Source organism: Propithecus coquereli, unplaced genomic scaffold, assembly GCF_000956105.1.
Source record: "Propithecus coquereli isolate 6110/MARCELLA unplaced genomic scaffold, Pcoq_1.0 Scaffold104, whole genome shotgun sequence".
NCBI classification, from domain to species: domain Eukaryota; kingdom Metazoa; phylum Chordata; class Mammalia; order Primates; family Indriidae; genus Propithecus; species Propithecus coquereli.
In genome coordinates this window covers 5,335,302-5,354,914 of record NW_012134303.1, presented here as the reverse complement: position 1 = coordinate 5,354,914, position 19,613 = coordinate 5,335,302, and the positions used below count along the sequence as shown (strand labels likewise).

Sequence of the window (19,613 nt, the reverse complement as noted above, 5' to 3'; positions counted from 1 at the left end):
TATATTTTCTTATTTTCTGTATTCTTGATTCTCTGGCATCTGGAGTAGCACTGACTGGGAAGAGACTCCCCTGGAATAGCCAAATCTTAGAGATAGCAAATAAATTGCCCAGGACCATATCTTTCAGATGTAAACCAACTAATCCAGAGCCCATGCTCTGAACCACCTCCTCTATCTTGCTCTTATACACAGGGAGGCAACATTCTTCTGTCCTGATCATCCCAGGGCCAGGTACTAGAAAATTGGAGACAGTCCTTATGTCCCAGTGCCCATTGAAATTATTCAACCTAACCAATCCTAAACATGCTTATCCTGTCTTGCCTTGCCTTTCCCATGGAAGCTGCAATAAAGGCTCCTGCCCATTCTTTCCCCTCACTCCTTCTGCCTTCTGACTGACTCTGATGCTTCCCCACGTGGCCCTGTGTGGCATGGCAAGCCCCCTCCTTCTTGGGAACTGTCAGTGACAAACTATCTTTTCAGTGGCACTCATATCTTGATCTGTAGGCCTCACCATACCTAATTAATACTAAAACGTACATTTTAAGACAGTGAGAGTTCCTGAGAGAAGGGCCCGGCTAAAACATGCTCAGACTCCTGGCTCATAGAAACTGGGACTTAATAAATTTGTGTTGTTTTAAGCTGCCATTAATAAGTTCAGGCTGCTAACTTTGTGGAAATTTGTTATGCAGCCATAGAAAACTGGCACACACATAAAAATGATATTTAAACATACTATACCTTTCTCTAACCTATATTTTCCCATTTAATATAGTATATGTATCTCCATGCCATTGAAAGATTTCAAGTAAAAGAATGAAACACTTGGAGCTCAGCTTTGAAACAGCAGTAAAATGTGGGACATATGAGAGAAGCAAGAGATAGAGAAAACATGGAAGGAGATTATAGTCATCATCTGAATCAGTGATTCTCAACCTTACAATCACCTAGAACAACTTTCAAAATACAGACACCTTGGATTCACTACCCCTAGAGATTTTAATTTAATTAGTCTGAGGTACAACCTGGGTATTTGGTATTTTAAATCTCCCTACGTGAGTCTAATGCAAAGCCAAGGTTGAGAACTACTGGCAGAGATAGAAAATGCCATCCCAAATTGAAGCGGTTGTACTGAAATCGAAAGGAGGCATGGGTGAAAAGGGCATTGCTGAAAAAGCCACCAATAACCCAACAGTAAGCAGACTGGGAATCCTGCTTATCTTGCTTTTGTTATTATTTGGTTTTTTTGGTGGTTTGTTGGATTTTAATTACATTTCCACTCATCTCATTAGTATTATTAGGAAAATTTTCATGGGGAATTAGAAACTTGACACTGGCTATGCATACGTGGAGTGGTAGGAGTATTGAGGAGGTCTCAAGGAGCATTCCAGGCAATGGAAGTGGTTTGGGTAAAGTCTCGAGTTCAGTGTTGCACCATCTTGAAGTGGGTTGACACAGTGAGTGAAGTTAGAGTAATAGGGCTGCCACACGGAGGCTTTGATGTCATAGGAAGCCAAGATTCATTCTCATTTCTTTAAAAGAAGGGGAATGAACTGATTTTTCAAAACACTATCTAAGGAAGATGACCTGAGTGCAGCATGAAGAAAAGTTAGAGAAAACCTAGAGGCCAGGAAGTTCATAGGCTGTTACAGTAAGCAAAGCACAAGGGATCAGAGCTTAGCCTAGGGCAGAGCAATGGAAGGGGAGAGGAGCAGGACAAATCTGAAGATGCACCTGAAAAAAGGCAAACATTAAGGACAGACTGGATGTGGGCATGAAGGATGGGAAGGGGTGCAAGCTTTGGGCTTGGTATGAGGGTAATAGGAATTTGAATGTAAAGATCCATTTTTGTCATTGTAGTTAGAGGAAGGGTAAACTGGTTAATAATTATAGATTTCAAGTGTTCTTGGGTATATCTGAAGGCAGGTGAATAATAAAGGGAATACATCCACTGTAGACTCTCCCTTGCCCAGAGCGGGTGGATGAAGGATGGATTTCACAAGGGAAACATGGTGGAAATAAAGTAACTTAAAGTAGTTCGCTTATTTCTCACCCTCTGTAAAGGAGAGAACTCCCTTTGGACAGTTGCATGAAGTGAAAACTAGTGATTTCAACTGCCAATAAAAAGAGCACATGTTATAGACCCCCAAGGTGGAACTTTCTGGGGCCATATCTGGTTGTGATTCATAGTTTTGGCAGTGATTCAAGCCTTGGCGTGTGATGCGTGAGCTGGTCACTCATAGCTGGAGCAGCAGATGGTTGTTCCTCCCTTAAATGGCTGAGTCTGCCCTGAATCCTTAGGAGTGTAAATAATTTACTCTGTATTCAACTAAGTGCAGTTAATATTATTTCTCAAAATACCCCTGCTTGTGCTCTTACGTTTACTTGTACTTTTCTTGCCAAGGTCTTCTAAATATCCCTTCTGATATTTATTTTATTGGTAAAAAAATACTGGCCTCACCAAACTCTGAAGTAAATTGTGAAGGATAGGAGCATCTTTAGTCAGCCCAATGGGATTTTTAAGTACAACTGTTCTCCTCCCTTAGAGGAGTTTTGTACCACAAACAACGGTGTGAGATCCTGCTTTCCATCAAGGGTTTATTGGTTAATGAGGCCTGCGGCTGGTGTGGTTTTCCTGTGTTTAGCTTTTGGAGCTCTCAGAGACAGTTGCTTGGAACAGAGAGTTGACAGAATTATTGCCCAGCAAGCTTGCCGGCCACAGCCCACAAGACTCCACCAACACTGACAAATTTTATGGCTGATTTAATGACCAGAACATGTATTTGAAGAGGCAGAGTGAAGAGCTGTTGGCATCCTGTTCTGCTGTCTGAAGAGGTCGGAAAGTCTTCTCATTAAGCCATCCTTTTTCTGTCTCTGTTTGCTGTAGATTTTGTTATCTTTCTTTAAGTGCCTCAACAGGAACTCATGGGCAACCATAGCTTCAGGATGAGGTCATTGGGGTGGAACCCCAGGACTTAGTGCCCCTAATTTTCTTGTGGCAAAGGAGACTCTTTCAATGAAAACCTACAAGAAGAGAACATGACCAAATTCCACTTCACCTTAACATTCCAGGCTTTCAGCTACTTAACCACTCTTAGAACAGTCATCTGTATAAATTTTTTTGTATAAACCTTGGAACATTTGAAAAAGTACTCATATATTATCACATTGGAGGCTCATACCACCTCTATGAGTTAGTGTATCGATTAGCTGTCACTATGTAACAAACCATCCCAAAACTCAGCAGCTTAAAACACTTACTATTTTTCACCAGTCTACGGGTTTACTGGGCATTGGACAGTCTCAACTGGGCTTAGTCATGAGTCTGTGGCAAGCTAGGGGTTACCTGACCTAGGCTGGGAGTGTCTCTGCTTCAAATGTTCCTCCTTCTCCTCCTAGGACCAATAGTCTAGCCTGGGCATGTTATTTTCGTGTTTAAGGCTGAGCTGCAAGAGCAAACAGAAACATAGAATGCCTCTTAAGACTTATGCTTATAACTTGCTCACTGTTTCTTCCATATCATCCTATTTGCCAAAGCAAATTACATGATGAAACCCAGAGTCGTCAAGGAATGGAAATATACTCTTACTCTTTTCTTTTTTTTTCTTCTTATTTTAGACAGCGTCTTACTTTGTTGCCTGGGTTAGAATGTGGTGGGGTCATCATAGCTCACTACAACCTCAAACACATGGGCTTAGCTGGGTGTGGTGGCTTGCGCCTCTAATCCTATCACTTTGGGAGGCTGCGGTAGGAGGATTGCTTGGGGCCAGGAGTTCGAGACCAGCCTGAGCAAGAGTGAGAACCCATCTCTACAAAAAATAGAAAAATTTGCTTGGTGTGGTGGTGCATGCCTGTTGTCCCACCAACTCAGGAGGCTGAGGCAGGAGGATCACTTGAGCCCAGGAGTTTGAGGTTACAGTGAGCTATGATGACATCACTGCACTCTAGCCTGGGCAACAGAATGAGAACCTGTCTCAAAAAACAAACAAAAAAACAAAAACACATGGCTCAAGCAATTCTCCCACCTCAGCTGGAACTACAGGTGTCTGCTACCAGGCCTGGCTAATTTTTAAAATTTTCTGTAAAGCCTGGGTCTTGCTATGTTGCCCAGGCTGGTCTGAAACTCCTGTACTTAAGCATTCCTCCTGCCTCAGCCTTCCAAAGTGCGAGGATTATGGGCATAAGCCATGGGCCACTCCTCTTTTATAGAAAAAATGAACCAAATGGCACAGATTACGGGAGGAGACAAAGAATTGGGGTCAATAATGCAATCTGGCACAGGTAGGTAGGGCAGATATGACTGTTTCCATTTTACAAATGAGACTCAGAGAGCTGAAATGATTTGTCCAAGGTCATACAGGCAATTTGGGCAGTGCTAGAATGCAAACCCAACTCTCAGGACTTCTAATTCTCTCTGCTTTTTGCCACACTGAATTCCAAGATTCTATAACATATGATCTATTAGCTAGTTAAATGTCCATGGCTCTTTTCTCTTCAGGGATGACCTCCTCCTTTTTTTCTGTCTTTCTTTCTTTCTTTCTTTCTTTCTTTCTTTCTTTCTTTCTTTCTTTCTTTCTTTCTTATGTCCCTGGGATTTGGCCCATTTGGCTCTTTCACAGTTGTCACTGCTTATTCTTCCATTTAGACCTGCTTGAGGGTAGGGAATGGATTAAGTTTTCCCTGCTAAAACACACAGACACAAATTCTCCTATCCCTGAAACAGAGATACTACTCTCTCCATTTTTAATAAAAATGGATTTTTAAAAAGAAAATCCAAATATCATATGATAGTTGAACCAGAATGACCTCAAGCCCCAACATACTATGGTTCTTTGTAGAATGGGAGTATTATAATCACCCGAAGTGTGCCAACATGCTTATTGCTGACTCTGAGCTTCACTTAGATATTAATAGGTCCAAGCTAGTTTTCTGTGAGCTCTTTCCTGACTGCCTTTGTAGAGTTCCTTTAGTGGCTCTCAAACTGTGGATCTGCCCCATCTTGCCCAGTCTGGTCTGGGTAGAATTTTAGACCAAGCTGCTCAAATCTAGCCTGAAGAGATTTGAGCTGGTATTTATGATACAGCCTGTGATATTTTCTCAGGTGTGAGTCTCCATGGCAACTCTATGCCTCTGGCTTTCAATATACTTGCACTCCTGAATCTGGCCTCTGGCATTCTACAGGTAGAAGATATCATCTGATTTCAAATTTGCCTCTTCTGGGTTTCCAGCTGACCTGCACTGACAATGTGCTTGGCTGTCGTGAACCTTCTAGGCAGACACCCTCATGACTCAAGGCACTGAAAGCCCCTTCCTTTTCATTGACACAGTTTTCTTTCCTGATCTATTTTTTTCTGCAGCACAAGTTGCAGCAGCTGATTGATATGGCTGGCTGGCTCTACCATTCAGTGAGGCTCTGCCTAATCTCTTTTGATTCTAAGGGCTAATGTGGTTCAGCCATAGCAAAGAGGTTGAGTTCTGATGTTCTCTTTCCCCATACTTCCACAGAAGACAGGAAGACAGATTACTTACAGTGATTTCTGGAGGCAGAAGGTAAGCAAGTGGCCTCTTGTAGAACCAAGAGAGAATAATGGTTGTCCTTGAGCCTTCAGAGATGACAGCTAAATCCAGAGGGAAAATAAATAGGGACAAGGTTGTAAAAAAGTTGCCACTGGAAAAAAAATAGCTGCTGCTGATAAAGAACCTCAATAAATTCAAAGAGTGTCTGCTTTTGGCCCTTGATTGTCTTGCTGAATCGCCCCTAGGGAGAGAGAGCTGTACAGCTACCATATCAGAGCAAGTGAATAAGGAAGCAAAGAAGTCTGGCTAGGGGCATTGCCATGGATAGTGTGGCTCCTGCTTTGTAATGATCTACCACTGGACTGTGGAGAGGAAACGAGGAGGCAGCTGACAGTGTAGCACCATGTGTTATAACTTCTAACTTGCTTGCCTGATGGTTGGCAACATAGTATTGGCATAAGTGTGGACTGTAGACAGCCGGGCCTGAATCTCTTTTGATGTGTGCCATTTGGCAAGTTTCTTAACTCTGTGTCTTAGTTATCTCATCTATAAAATGGGCACGATACATCCTACCTCTTATAGTTGTTGTGAGGATTAAAGAAAATAATGTTTATAAAGTGCTTGGCACAATGCTGGGCACATAATACTAAATAAATATTAGTCATTATTAATATTAGATGATGTGCATTTGGAAGGACTTTCAAGAGGGAATTGATTATAGGAGTTAATTGAGACTATGGTACCTATTGATTGATTTTTTTTCAAGAAACTCTTATAAATATAGTAAAAGCTCCCCTTGCTGACCTCCACTTAACTGACTTGATGGATTAAGTTGATGTTTTTCCTTCCTACTGAAATATATACTGACCAATGCTCACAGCACACTGGAAGTTCATAGACAGTTGTGTTACCTCTGGTGGGCCATCATACTTCTGCTACCACACAACAAGTTTAACACTTACCAAGAATTGGTTGTGTTATTGCCAAACACATTTATGCCAGTTGTACTTGCTATTATAATTAGGTAACTTAATGTAAATTTGTGAAATATGAGTATAAAAAGGAAGCAACTGTTTCCATGAAAATTAAGTTTAATGCTTTGGAAAGCCTTGATAAAGAAAGGTTGCTTTTAAAAACAGTTGTATTGTTAAAAATAAAACAAAACTGAAACTGGAAATCAAATAGGATGCATTAGGGATGTAACCTATGCAAGAAAGAGTGTGTGAAATCCCAGTCAGAGGAACCACACTCAAAGAAAAGGCCTTGTCCTTACAACATATTACCAGGTTCGTGAATGAATGTGTATTTGTACATAAAGTTGAAATAAAATGCTGTATGTGTATATGTAGTTTTATGATTCCTCACTTTAAACAATCAATCATTTATTCTGATAGTGTTATCAAGAGAGTTTCCACTGTATGGTCAATGTACTGTGTTAAGTACTTTATATGTAGTTGCTTGCAAGAAGGGAGCACTCTCTAGTAGAGTATACTTACCAGATTTATGGATGGGAGATTGTGGTAGGCAGAATAATGCCTCCCCTTCCCAAAGATGTCTACATCCTAATCTTCAGAATCTATTAATAAGTTATATGGCAGGGGGCAATTACAATAGTAGATGGAAGTAAGGTCACTAATCAGGTAACCTTGAGATGGGAAGATTATCCTGGATTATCTGGGTGGGCTCAATGTAATCACAAGTGGAAGAGGAAAGCTGAAGAGAGACAATATGTCAGAATGATGTGAGGTAAGAAAGACTCAGCCTGATGTTGCTGGCTCTGAAAATGGAGGAAGAGGCCGCATGCCAAGGAATGCAGTCAGCCTCTGGAAGCTAGAAAAGGCAAGGGAATGGATTTTCCTCTAGAGCCTCCAGAAAGGAATGCCACTCTGCCAACAACTGGATTTTAGCTCGGTGAGACCCATTTCAGGCTTATGACCTAAAGAACAATAAGATAATAAATATGTGTTGTTTTAAGCCTCTAGGTTTGTGGTAATTTGTTAAAGCCACAGTAGGAAACTAATATAGAGGTTGAGCCAAAGTTGATGACAAACAAAAAATCCTACCCCCAACCCCACCACCACCACCACAACTCATACATGCTCATAGGAAAACTAAGCCCTTTGTACTTTCAGGTACCCTAGACATGGGATTTGTATTAACATCTGGATTTAGTCTTAGTAGCACCGTATTTAGTAAGTATGCTAAATGCAGAGGTTACATCAATGAACAGCATAGATACAGAGCATGTTTTTATGGAGCTCTCAGGCTATTTTCATTTTCTCTTCCTACCTCAAAACCTGTACTTGGGCGGTGGGAGAGGGAGGATGCCTCAATACCTTCCTATTTCTGGACTGAAGGACACCTATAGTTTTTTTGTCATTTGTAAAATAATATTAAGCCATTCTTCCTTTAACCCTGTTCCTCAGATTGTCATGCCGGTGGCCATGTTTATTTTAAGCTTTCCACTCCACTCATATGTTTTCCCCCATCCAAAATAAACCACCTTGTCAAACCCAAGTCTCTCCCATTTATCAGGTCCAGCTTGTGTCTGTCTTCAGTGACACTTTCCCCAGCCCTGGCTGCTCACCCTCTGCCTCTGTAGTACATACAGTTATGAGTAGCAAATCCCTGCCCCTTATTATTTACTATGTCATTTTGTTCTCCTGTTATTATGTGTGGCATCTGCATTTTGACACTTCCCTGACTGGAAACCCCTTCAATGGCTTCTCACTGCCCTCAGGATCAAGTCCAAGCTCTTCATCATAGCACTCTGGATCTTCATGATCTGGTGGCCGTGTCTTCCTCTCCACCTTCATCTAGTGCCATTCTCTCCCTCTCTATCCCCAGCAGCCATTCCAACATCCTCAAATACACCATGTTCTCTTTAACCTCTGGGCCTTTAACATGCTGTTTCATTTTCCCAAAATGCTCTTCATCAACTGTTTCCTTGTCTACTCCCACACCCACCCTCTTCTCCTGACTTGCTCACCCTACAATTCACAACTCAAATATCACTTTCTATAAAAGTCACCCCTGTATTAGACCACCCTGGATAATATCCTCCCTCAGACACATAATCCCCTAGCACCATGCGTTTCTTTGTAGCACTTATTGACTTGTAATTACGTGGATTTTTTTGTCTTCTTCTAGATGTAAGTTCCATGTTTGTTGGAAAAACAATGAGTGAGTAGATGAATGAATGAATGAATGATCTTTTAGTCTCAACTTTTTGAATTATTTACCGGCTGTCTCCTTCAACTAGAATGTAAGCTTAGTGAAGGCAGGAAGCTTGTCTGTCTTATTATTCACTGATGCAATATCACCAGTGCCTAGCTCATAGTATACTCCCAAAATATTAAGTTAAAAACAATGTTGGCATCTTTGTGGAATCCAGTCAAAATATACGTTTGCTAATTCTTATGCCACTTAGAGATAAAGAGGGAAGCAATGAAGGCAGGGGAAGTTTCTTGTGTTTCAGGATTTCCCCTGAACCTGAAATCTGGGTTTCACTCCATTTCCTTTCCTATCATCTAAATGATGTTATTTAATACCACTTACAAAGTCTATAATGTCATTTGCCTCAAGGACTTGTACACAAGTTTCCCCATATAAATTATTTGTATTTTTTGTGAGACAAAAAAAGCCAGATATAATTGGCCCTACTACATAGATTAGTGGTTCTTAAACTTAAATGTGGAGCAGAATCACCCAGAATGTTTGCCTGAATGGCTGATTCCCAAACCCAAACCCAGTTATTATTCTTTAGATCAATAATCTGCATTTTAACAAGCTCTCCCAGGTCATTCTGATGCTGGTTGCCCAAAAATCATCCTTTGAAAAAGAGTAATATGCATTTTGAATGGAATGTCAAAGCAGCGTAGTGACTGCTCAGATAATACTAGCTACAATTCATTGTTATTATTTGCTAGGCATCTGTTCTAAGAGGCTTTGTAGAAAGCTGTCATTATCTAATTTAATCCTTTCCTCCAGCCTATGAAGAAGGTATTACTATAATCCCCTATTTTGTAGGTGAGACAACTGAGGCTAAGAGAGGTTAAGTAATTTTCCCAGAGTCACACAGCTAATAGTGGTAGATCCACTCAACATATTCTGCCTCCAAAGCCCATGCTTTTTCCCTTAATTCCAGGCTGCGTGTCTCCCAGAGAGCTTTTCTCATTTGTAGACTTCTGGATCCTTTGTATGCTTAATGTGCACTTACCTCTCCAGTCCTAATCAGAATTATGATCTGTTGCCTTTAAAGGTGCTTTATTACAGATTACCAAGGGGAAAAAAAACCTTGTTTTCCTGCAGTTCTTTGTTCTGCACTTGTTGAAACAACAGGCCCCAGGGAAGGAGGCCCTTTTTTAGAAAAAAAAAAAAAAAAGGTACGCTCTCTCTGCTCTCTTCACATACCACATTAATTATCAGCTACAGAAGAAACTGCTGAAACTTCTGGCTCACTTGGCCCTTCTCCTCCAAAGCAGGAAGCAGCACAGCAAGATATGAGTTTAATTCTGAAGCTCAAGTGCTGTCCTGCATACCATGGCCTGGGACAAAGTTTCAGTGTGCTGGGTATGAGTCGTATGATAAGACAGCCTTCAATAGGTGGAATGTTTATGGAAAGTAGATTGGGATTTACAAACAAGAGCATCAGGAATCCCATCAGGGATTTAGGGTAAACATTGAGTGAACTCCCTTCATGTTTGGCCTTTCCTGTACACTTGGTGTTAGGAACTCTTACGGAGGCCTTCTGTTAACCCAATATGAATACAGTAGATAAATTGCTCTGCGTAAGGCTTTCTGTTTGCAACAGAAGCTGAGGTTGAAAGTGCTTCACTGGGTAGTACAGGTAGCTAGATGATGGATCTCTCTATCATATTCACCTCTGGCTTCTACCTTCTCCTACCTCAGAACAGTGTCTTGGCAGAAAATATTAATAATCTGGACATTTAAGTACTATCCCTAGAAACAAAAGCTAGGAAGGGCTCTCCAGAGGTCATTAAATTTCGGCCAGACAGGATCTGAGATAAAGATAGCAAATAGTAGTTGCATACCCATTCAATACATGGGATTGGCTGCCTAGAACAATATAGTGAGAAGAATTATGAGGCCGTATTTCGGAACTGTAGGAAAGAATACCAGAATTGATTAGTGATGTCTGCCATTGACATGAAAATACAAAGGGCCAGGAAATGGGCTACATATTTGCCTTCCTTGCTCCAAACCAGTAGTTCCTAAACCTTGTTGCACATGAAATTACCGTTTAAAAAATACTGATACTTGGAGTCTACCTCAGACTAATTAAATTAGATTGTCTGGCGGTGAGATTCAGGCATCGGAACAACCAGGGTTGAGAGCCACTGCTTGCACCATTGCAGACATACAGGTGACTTCATTCAGTAGTTCCCAAATGCATTTCTTCCGACCAGGACCTGCCAAGCTGGCTGCATGAGAATTATCTGAGGATCTTGTATAATTGTGGATTCCTGAGACCAACTCCTAAAAATTCTAATTTGGAAGTATGGGGTAGGGTCCAAGAATCGGTATTTTTAAAAACCACAAAGGAAGATGCTGATGGGAACCACTGTCATAAGCTATTTTTAATGCCTCAGATGAATGAGAACTTCAAGCAGAACCTTGTGCTCTAGGACAAAGGTTTTCAACCCTGACTGCACATTGGAATCTCCTGGGAAACTTTTTAAAAACACCAGTGCCTAGGTCCAACTCCAGATTAATTAAGTCAGAATCTTTAGGGTGAAATCTGAATGATTCTAATGTGCAGCTAAAACTGAGAATCTCTGCTCTAAGAAGTGGGGACACAAGAATCTCATCTGAGAACCTCAGCAGCAGGATTTTCTCTCTCTTTTGTTATGAATTTAGTCCCTTAGTCTAGTCACTTTAGCTTGATAATAGGTGGCAGAACTGCTACTGTTTCCCGAACCTTGTTTACCACCAGAATCTGTCATTCATGATGATTGTGGTGGTCTTATGCGTCATTCTGGACTTAGTAAACATTGGCTGCAGTCACTCATCCATTTTTTTAAAAAATAGTTACTGAGTATATCTGAATGTTTATAAAATGTAGATTCTAATATCTTCTACCTGTATAAAGGAGGGTTTTAATGAAGGTTGATTTAATTTTTTTAAATAATCAAATGAAACGATGTAGGGCAATTGATGCTCTTAAGAGACAGAGGCTTTGTAAAGACAAAGCTGTATTTAAAGCTGAAGACTTGCAAGGCACCTCAACTGTTAATTAGCAGGAACAAATAGACATCCCAAACACCAATCTGTGACTGGCCCTGCTGGTCTCTTTTAAAGCAAATGAAAGAGATAGGATTTCTTTTTTTTAGAAGCTTTGTTTTTATGTTTATCTGCCTCACATTAGTCATGTAAGACAGCCAGACAACCATAGACAGAGTCAGTCTGGCAGGGATGGTCACACCAGAGATAATGAGAGTGGCAGAGTACAGCAGGACTCCCTTCTTCTTTTAAAACATATTTTTAAAAATTATATCCATTTCCTCACTTATGCTTGAATTTCCACCATTAGTGATTAATGTATTTGATTTAAACAGTCCCTCTTCAGATTGTTGGTTTTAAATATAAACAGAAATAACACATTTAGTCCCTGATATCTCCAATACTCTCAGGAAAGAAGAGCCATGACTATCTTGCTGGAGAAATGACTCCAAAAGAGAGGGGTAAGAGGGCCTCATATAGACAGCCTGAGGTTGAGAGGACCAACTCTTCTTGTTAATGCAAGTTGGTTTTTCTTGATCTTCCTATTTCAAAACTTCTTTGCAGAGGTAACCTGTTTTGAATTGTACAGTTCAAGAGTCAATCCTGAGAAGCAACGTGAAGGTGCTGGGGCCTAGTCATCTCTGTAGCCTCAATATTTTACATTAGTGCCTGGTTCAGGGTGGTGGAGGGAATGTCAGCCAGTGAAAATATATCATCCTAGAACTGCCATGGGAAGTTTTGAATCCAGCCTTGGACATATCCAAATAAGACCGAGCAGCCAAACCTCTGGAGGTTAGCCTAATGGGCCTTGTAAACAAAGGCATTTCCTTTACCCCCATGGAAAACAGGACCCAACAAACCCCTTGCTGATGCACTTCCCCCACCCATGTGCTCTTAGAATAGACCATTGTGTTTTGGCCAAGAGTTGGTTATCCGGTGAATAATATGTTCCTATACATTGACACTCAGCGAAAAGTATCCTGGGACATGTTTATAGTTAAGAAAGGTTAGTATTAACATTGTGTCAGGGGATTAAACCATTTTAATTGTAAATGCCAAGAATAAACCTACTTCTTTGGAGCCCAGATGTATGACTTTGGTTAAATATTTATAGATCAGTTGGAATATTTACTCTTAATTCTGGAGCTAGGTATTTACTTGCATAATTGCATATTCCTCCCCCACCTCCATTCCCGTCCAGTGTTCTCCTGATGTTTACTCTCCAAAATACAAGTGTGTCGGGGGAGATGATGAGAATATCTGGTTACTGGCTTAGAGCTACTGATACTGGTTACAGGTGGCCATGGGCTAGTAGACTAACCAGGAAAATGCTCTAAGTACATTACTAAGATCATGGAATGAGCAGGGGCCTCAGAAGCAGGAACCCTGGATTCTGGTTCCAACTCTGCTACAAATTAGTGCTGTGACCTTCTCTGGGACTCAATTTCCTCATCTATAAAATGAGGAGATGAATTTGAATTTTTAAGACTTCTTCCAGCTATGAATCTTCATGGTAGCTTGCTCTAAACCATCTTGGAACCCCTACCCACATCAGGTCTAATATTTATGCTTTCTAGAGCAGCAGCATCCAATAGAACTTTCTGCAATGAAGGAAATGTTCTACATCTGTGGTGTCCAGTATAATAGCCTTTAGCCACATGTAGCTGTTGAACACTTGAAATGTGGCTAATTTGGCTGAAGAATTGATTTTTTTGTTTTATTTTATTAATTCAGATTTAATAGCTATGTGCAACTAGTAGCTACTACATAGGGCAGCACAATGCTAAATGATTAGCAATGGTGTTGGCCAGCTCCTTGCAGAAGGCCATTATCATGCTAATGATGGCTTCCAATTTGGAGAAGATTAAAGAAGTGGTTGATAAACACTACTCAGTAAAAATGCTCTTTCTCCAATGCAGAAGGTGGGACACAATCAAATATTCTAAATGCATTGAGGTTTTCAAAATACGCAATTCCTGAATTCTTATTAGTTCCACTAAAAAGTGGAAGAGAGTGTCAAGCTATTGAACTAATTTTCCTTTTTTTTTCCTGTCTGAAATGTTAACATGCTTTTAGTCACATTATATTAAACTGAGAAAACAGTATCACTGCAGGGTATACTAAGACATACAAGCAGATTGCAGAGAATCAACTTCCATCATCCCACATTAAACATTTTTCATACAAAAAAGAGCTTTTTTACTCTATCTGCAAAATGCTTCTTTTCCCTTTAGTAGTTTATTGGTCTATATCCCATAGCATTGATTACAGAGAGTTATTAACCTGTCTGAATTAAAAATGGTGACAAGTCCTCATTAGACAACTCATCAAGTTGAAAATCAGCTATGGACCAGCAGATAGATGCTGTTCCTGGATTTGCCTTCCTCCCAAATTTATAATATTTGTAATAATATAGAAAATAATAATATTATTAGTTATTACTATTACTAGTAGTATAGTATAACTGAATAATTATAAGCATTTTTTTTTTTAGACAGAGTCTCACTCCGTTGCCCAGGCTAGAGTGCCATGGCATCAGCCTAGCTCACAGCAACCTCAAACTCTGGGCTCAAGCGATCCTACTGCCTCAGCCTCCGGAGTAGCTGGGACTACAGGCATGCGCCACCATGCCCGGCTAATTTTTTTCTATGTATTTTTCATTGTCCAGCTAATTTCTTTCTATTTTTAGTAGAGATGAGGTCTTGCTCTTACTCAGGCTGGTCTCGAACTCCTGACCTCAAGTGATCCTCCCGCCTCGGCCTCCCAGAGTGCTAGGATTACAGGCGTGAGCCACTGCGCCCAGCCAGCATTTCTTATTTAGTCAAGATTTATCTGTCATAATTTTTAGAGAGCATGTAGCGCTCATGATGAGTTTTGGACTATTTGAAAAAATGCTAAACTCCAGTTCCATAAACTGGTTAGAATGGAGGCTTCTAACTAATGTGATCTAGTTACCCAAGCAATAGTATCTATGTCTGGGATGGTAAATCCATCCCATGAAAGCTGTCATTTCCCTCCCATTCCTTTGTCTTTGGTATTCTCTCCTGCTGAGCTTAGACAAAACCTCAGAATTCTAATGCAGTGTTTTAGACAGCCAGTATCAAGCAACTAAGGCATTTAAATTACCACATTTAAGATGAAAGTTATTTTCTCTCTCTAATCTTTGCCATGTGGACATCATCAATTTGTAAGCAACAAAAACACAATAAAATACATAACAGCTCTAGAGCTGAATGGGACCTTAGAGAGCACTCAGCCTAATCCCCTTACTTTATAGATGAGAAGACTTAGGCTTAAAGAAGGGAGAGGAATTGTCCACGGTTATAAATCAGTTGGTGGCAAAAATGGGACTAAATCCCAGCCTCCTGACTCAAACAGAGTCCAGCAAGACACTGCCTCTACTCTCTACTCCGGCGGTCCACCCCTGCAACTGTCTGTGGCCTGTTAGGAGCCAGCTGGAGCAAAGCTTCATCTGTATTTACAGCCACTCCCCATTGCTGGCATCACCACATAAGCTCCACCTCCTGTCAGATCAGCAGCAGCATTAGATTAGCCTTGGAGCGCGAACCCTACTGTAAACCGTGCATGCGAGGGATCTAGGTTGCCTGCTCCTTATTAGAATCTAATGCCTGATGATCTGAGGTGGAGCTGAGGTGGTGATTCTAGCTCTGGGGAGTGGCTGCAAATATAGATTATCATTAGCAGAGAGGTTTAACTGCACAATAAATGTAATGTGCTTGAATCATCCTGAAACCATCCCCCACACCCCGGTCGATGGAAAAATTGTCTTCCATGAAACCGGTCCCTGGTGCCAAAAAGGTTGTGGACCACTGCTCTAGTCCACCGTGTGGTAATTGTGCATTGTGTGTTTGGTGCAGGATCATCATCACTCTTGAGTCTACTGGAAATTATGTCTACTTGCCTGGACAGTTGAGGCTAGATAGGCCTGGCTATTGAATTGGGACAAACTACTGATTTTTGGGATGGTCACATCCAAACAGATGATTTGTTGTATGTCCCCATGAGTCGAACTTATGTTTTCCAGGTGTTTGTGTTCAGTGCCACCTGATTAGAAGGAAATAATAGCAGCCGATTGATTGAAACAACCAATCTTGACTTAGCAGGATCTGCTGAAATGTGTAGTTCTGATTGACAGATGCAACCTTTATTGTTATCATCAACACATTTTTGGATGTTTGCCTTTGTTAATATATTGCTCTTCACCTAATAATTTGCTCCTCTTACTTATGGCCTGTGCCCTCAATAGGGGTTTTTCCTATGCCACAATTGTGTTTATTAAGTGTAATAACATTGATATCTTTGGCAGGCAATATCTAAGTTTAGCCCTCACAGTTTCAAGAGAGAGGAGAGAAGCCTGCTATTCTAATCAGAGGTAGCAGCAGGAACCTGGGAGTCTTGATACCAGTTCTTTAGATTGTCATTATGAATTAAGTGATTCTTTAGGTTTGCAAAGTTAAATGATTTGTAAAGTGAGAAATACCGTTATTATTTATTAAATAGTATAATTACTACAAATGAACAATCAGGAGAAGGGTATAATTGTGGTTAATGGCATTATCATTTAACTGCCAGATGCATCTGTTTCTGAACATTCAGTGCCTCTATTTAGAAAATGTGTTTATATCTTAAAGTTTCCCCTGCTGTTGAACATTCCCCACTAAGCAGTAAGTTGTATCAGAGTAGTTGACCTTTTTTTCTTTTAACTCTTTTTTGTGTCTTAAAGATCCCAATCTTGTTCTTGCAGTTGGTTCCTTATACTCCTTTAAGTAAACTAAATTCAGTGTGCTTGAAGCAGGTCAGTTCTTCTGAAGACATTAGTAGGAGAGGCCTGGTCCCCCCTGGTTTCTATTGGAAGACTCACGTTTCAGCTAGTGACTTATACCTCTAATTTTTACTATAAGACTGGCTTGTCTTCTGCCATATCTTGGGTCTGGGAAGAAGTGGGCAAGACACCCAGGGTTCCTTGACAGAAATGAGGGTCTGAGTGTCCTTTCCACGAGAGCCAAAGTGGAAAAAGAAAAGTTGTAAAAGTTTGTTTTTTTTTTTTCATGTCATCTCAGCTCCTCTTTCAGTCCAACCCATAGCTCATCTCTAATGAGCTCTATTGCATTTTGCAAATCATCTTCTTTAAGATGTTGGTTCCTAAGATATTACTTCACGTAGGCATATTTAGCCTTGGAAAAGTCTGTCCCAGAAAGGATTGTATTATAAGTGTACACTCTTAGAAAGGAAAGTCTGACTACCAACATTAGCCCCCTCAACTCTTGACAAACCATTATTCTTTCTCAATGTTGCTGTCACTGCCATTCTTATTTTTACATGGAATTAGACACCTTTCAGTCATTCAAGACTGAAAGTATCTCATCCCATACTTCTATCCCCCTTTACCTCATTACCCATATGTTACTCTTAACCTCAAATCATCCAACCCTGAGATACTTCCAGAGTCCACATCTTCACTCATACAGCAAATTATGCTTGGGGAAGAACCCTTTATTTGTTTAGAATCTCTGTAAAGCAGATTCCAAGGTGACATCATATGTGCAAGAGATTGAGAGAGGTTCCTGTGAAAGAAAAATGGAAGGGAGCCAGAGGAGGTAGGACCTATCAGACCACAGTGCGAGTCCAACCTCTGTGAAGGAGAGAGGGAAGGAAAGAGGATTGCACAAGCAGAATCTCAGGTTGCAGCATAGTTCTAAGAAAGTGTCAGCCAGGCTGACAGGGAATTCTCAAGCCATAGTCACTGATCAGAGGAGTTCCCTGCCTTACAGAAGTGGGTCTATCTTAGTATTCTTGACACACTCAGTAATTGGCTGGGAAATGCCCACTGGAAATGTGGACTTGGCTCAAATGCAGTGGTGGACTCCAAGGGTCAGCAGCTAGGGCCATTTATCACTTACGCTTCCCAAAGCAGGAGGTCTGAGTGGCACATTTCATGACTGCCAAAAAACCCTAATAATCACTGGGCTTGGTTCATTGGAAAATCATCATCTCCAACTGCTACTCTGGCCTAAACACTGTAAGTAAATATTATTTCACCCATGTCAAGGTTGTGGCTCACAGCATAGTTTGTTCGATTCAGTCATTTCTTTCCTCAAAACCTAGTCAGTTCCCCCTCCACCATCACTAAAAGCTATTAATTGATTTTTTGTCGTATGGGAAAAAAATCCAAACTATCAGTTTCTTCTTCCTGGATCTGTCTCTGCCTTTTCTAGTTCTTTGCTTTCTTCCTCTTCTGTTTCCATAATTTTAAACTGGCTCCTTCTCTTCTGCTATCAGATGTGTCCATGTTTCTTCAATCTTGATTAAATCTTCACTCTACCTTAATCTGATATCCAAATCACTTTCCTCTCATTTCACACTTGCTGCCATTGGTTCAGTACAGTATAGTATGGTACAGTATAGTCTAGTACACACTCAAATTTGAATCAGAAACTCAAAGCAGATTTACCTGCTGGGCTTGCTAAAACTCAGATTATTAGACTCCACCTTCAGAGTTTCTGATTCAGTAGGTATAGGGTAGATGCCTGAGAATGCATTTCTAGCAAGCTCCCAAGTGATGCTGATGCTCCTAGTCCAGAGTGTGGCTTCTGGATCCATTCTGCCCAGGTTGAAATCCTGGCTCTGACTTTAAGGTGTCACCTTAGGCCAGTTCCTAGCCCATCTGTATCTCAGGTTCCTCATCTATAAAATAGAGATATTAACAGTGCCTACCTCATAAAGTTGCTGTGAAACTTACATGATTTAATATATATAAAGTGCTTAGAACACATAATAACACATAATAAATATTGTAAAGTGTTATTTATTATTTCATTAACCCAGAATGCTAAAGCCAGTAAGAATCATTGAAGCCCATCATTTGCCAAATCCAAGTTGAAATTTGCATAACACCTTCACTCTTGCTATATGTAGTATTATTTTATTTTACTAAATACTTTTCTGTAATTTGGTTCTCAGTTTTACCTGAATGGATTTATTTTTAAATGAAACTGGAAAAGGAAAACCAGTGTTTTGCTAATGTAAACTAGAATAAATACAACCAAATAGAATAAATAAGATTTATCCATGTACTGTAATACCTCAAACCACCTCAAACTTCCAGTGGTTTGTGTATCCCTTTTTGAAAAAACACTGATTTCACTCATAACTCTTCTTTTTCAAGTAAGAAAATCGAGATTCAGAGAAAAGAAGGGACTTACTTATCAACACAGAAAGTTGATGGTGGAACTGAGACCAGGTCTCCTGTCTCCTTGGGTAGTATACTTTCTATACCACCTCTCGAAGAAATGCCCCCACTATTCCCTCTTCCTGCCTTATGATGACTTCATAGCAGCTGGACCTCTCATACTGAAGATACATAATTTTCTATCAAGGGTTGGTCATTTAACTTAATTTTATAGGTTTTTGTGAAGGTATATGTTGTTACATATACCATAGGGGTTTTTGCCCTGGTTGATTATTGTCATAAGAGGTTAGAGTTGGCCAGGCGTAGTGGCTGATGCCTGTAATCCTAGCACTCTAGGAGGCTGAGGCAAGAGGATTGCTTGAAGCCAGGAATTTGAGACCAGCCTGAGCGAGATTCCATCTCTACAAAAATAGAAAAAATTAGCTGGGCATGCACTTGTACTCTAGCTACTTGGGAGGCTGAGGCAGGAGGATCACTTGCTAGGAGCTTGAAGTTGCAGTGAGCTATGATGATGCCACTGCAGTCTAGACTGGGTGACAGAGCAAGGCCCTGTCTAAAAAAAAATTAAAAAATAAGAATAATAATTTTTTTTAAAAAAGAAAGAGCTTAGAGTTGGAAGAGAGGCCAGATACACTGGCTGCCAGAT

General features: G+C 40.5%; 1 protein-coding gene across 1 annotated transcript in view; it reads left to right on the top strand.

Annotated features, from left to right (window-relative positions):
• The window catches only part of COL4A6 (collagen, type IV, alpha 6), a 289,911-nt gene that overhangs the window by 172,772 nt on the left and 97,526 nt on the right, over positions 1 to 19,613 (top strand). The window lies entirely within an intron of this gene.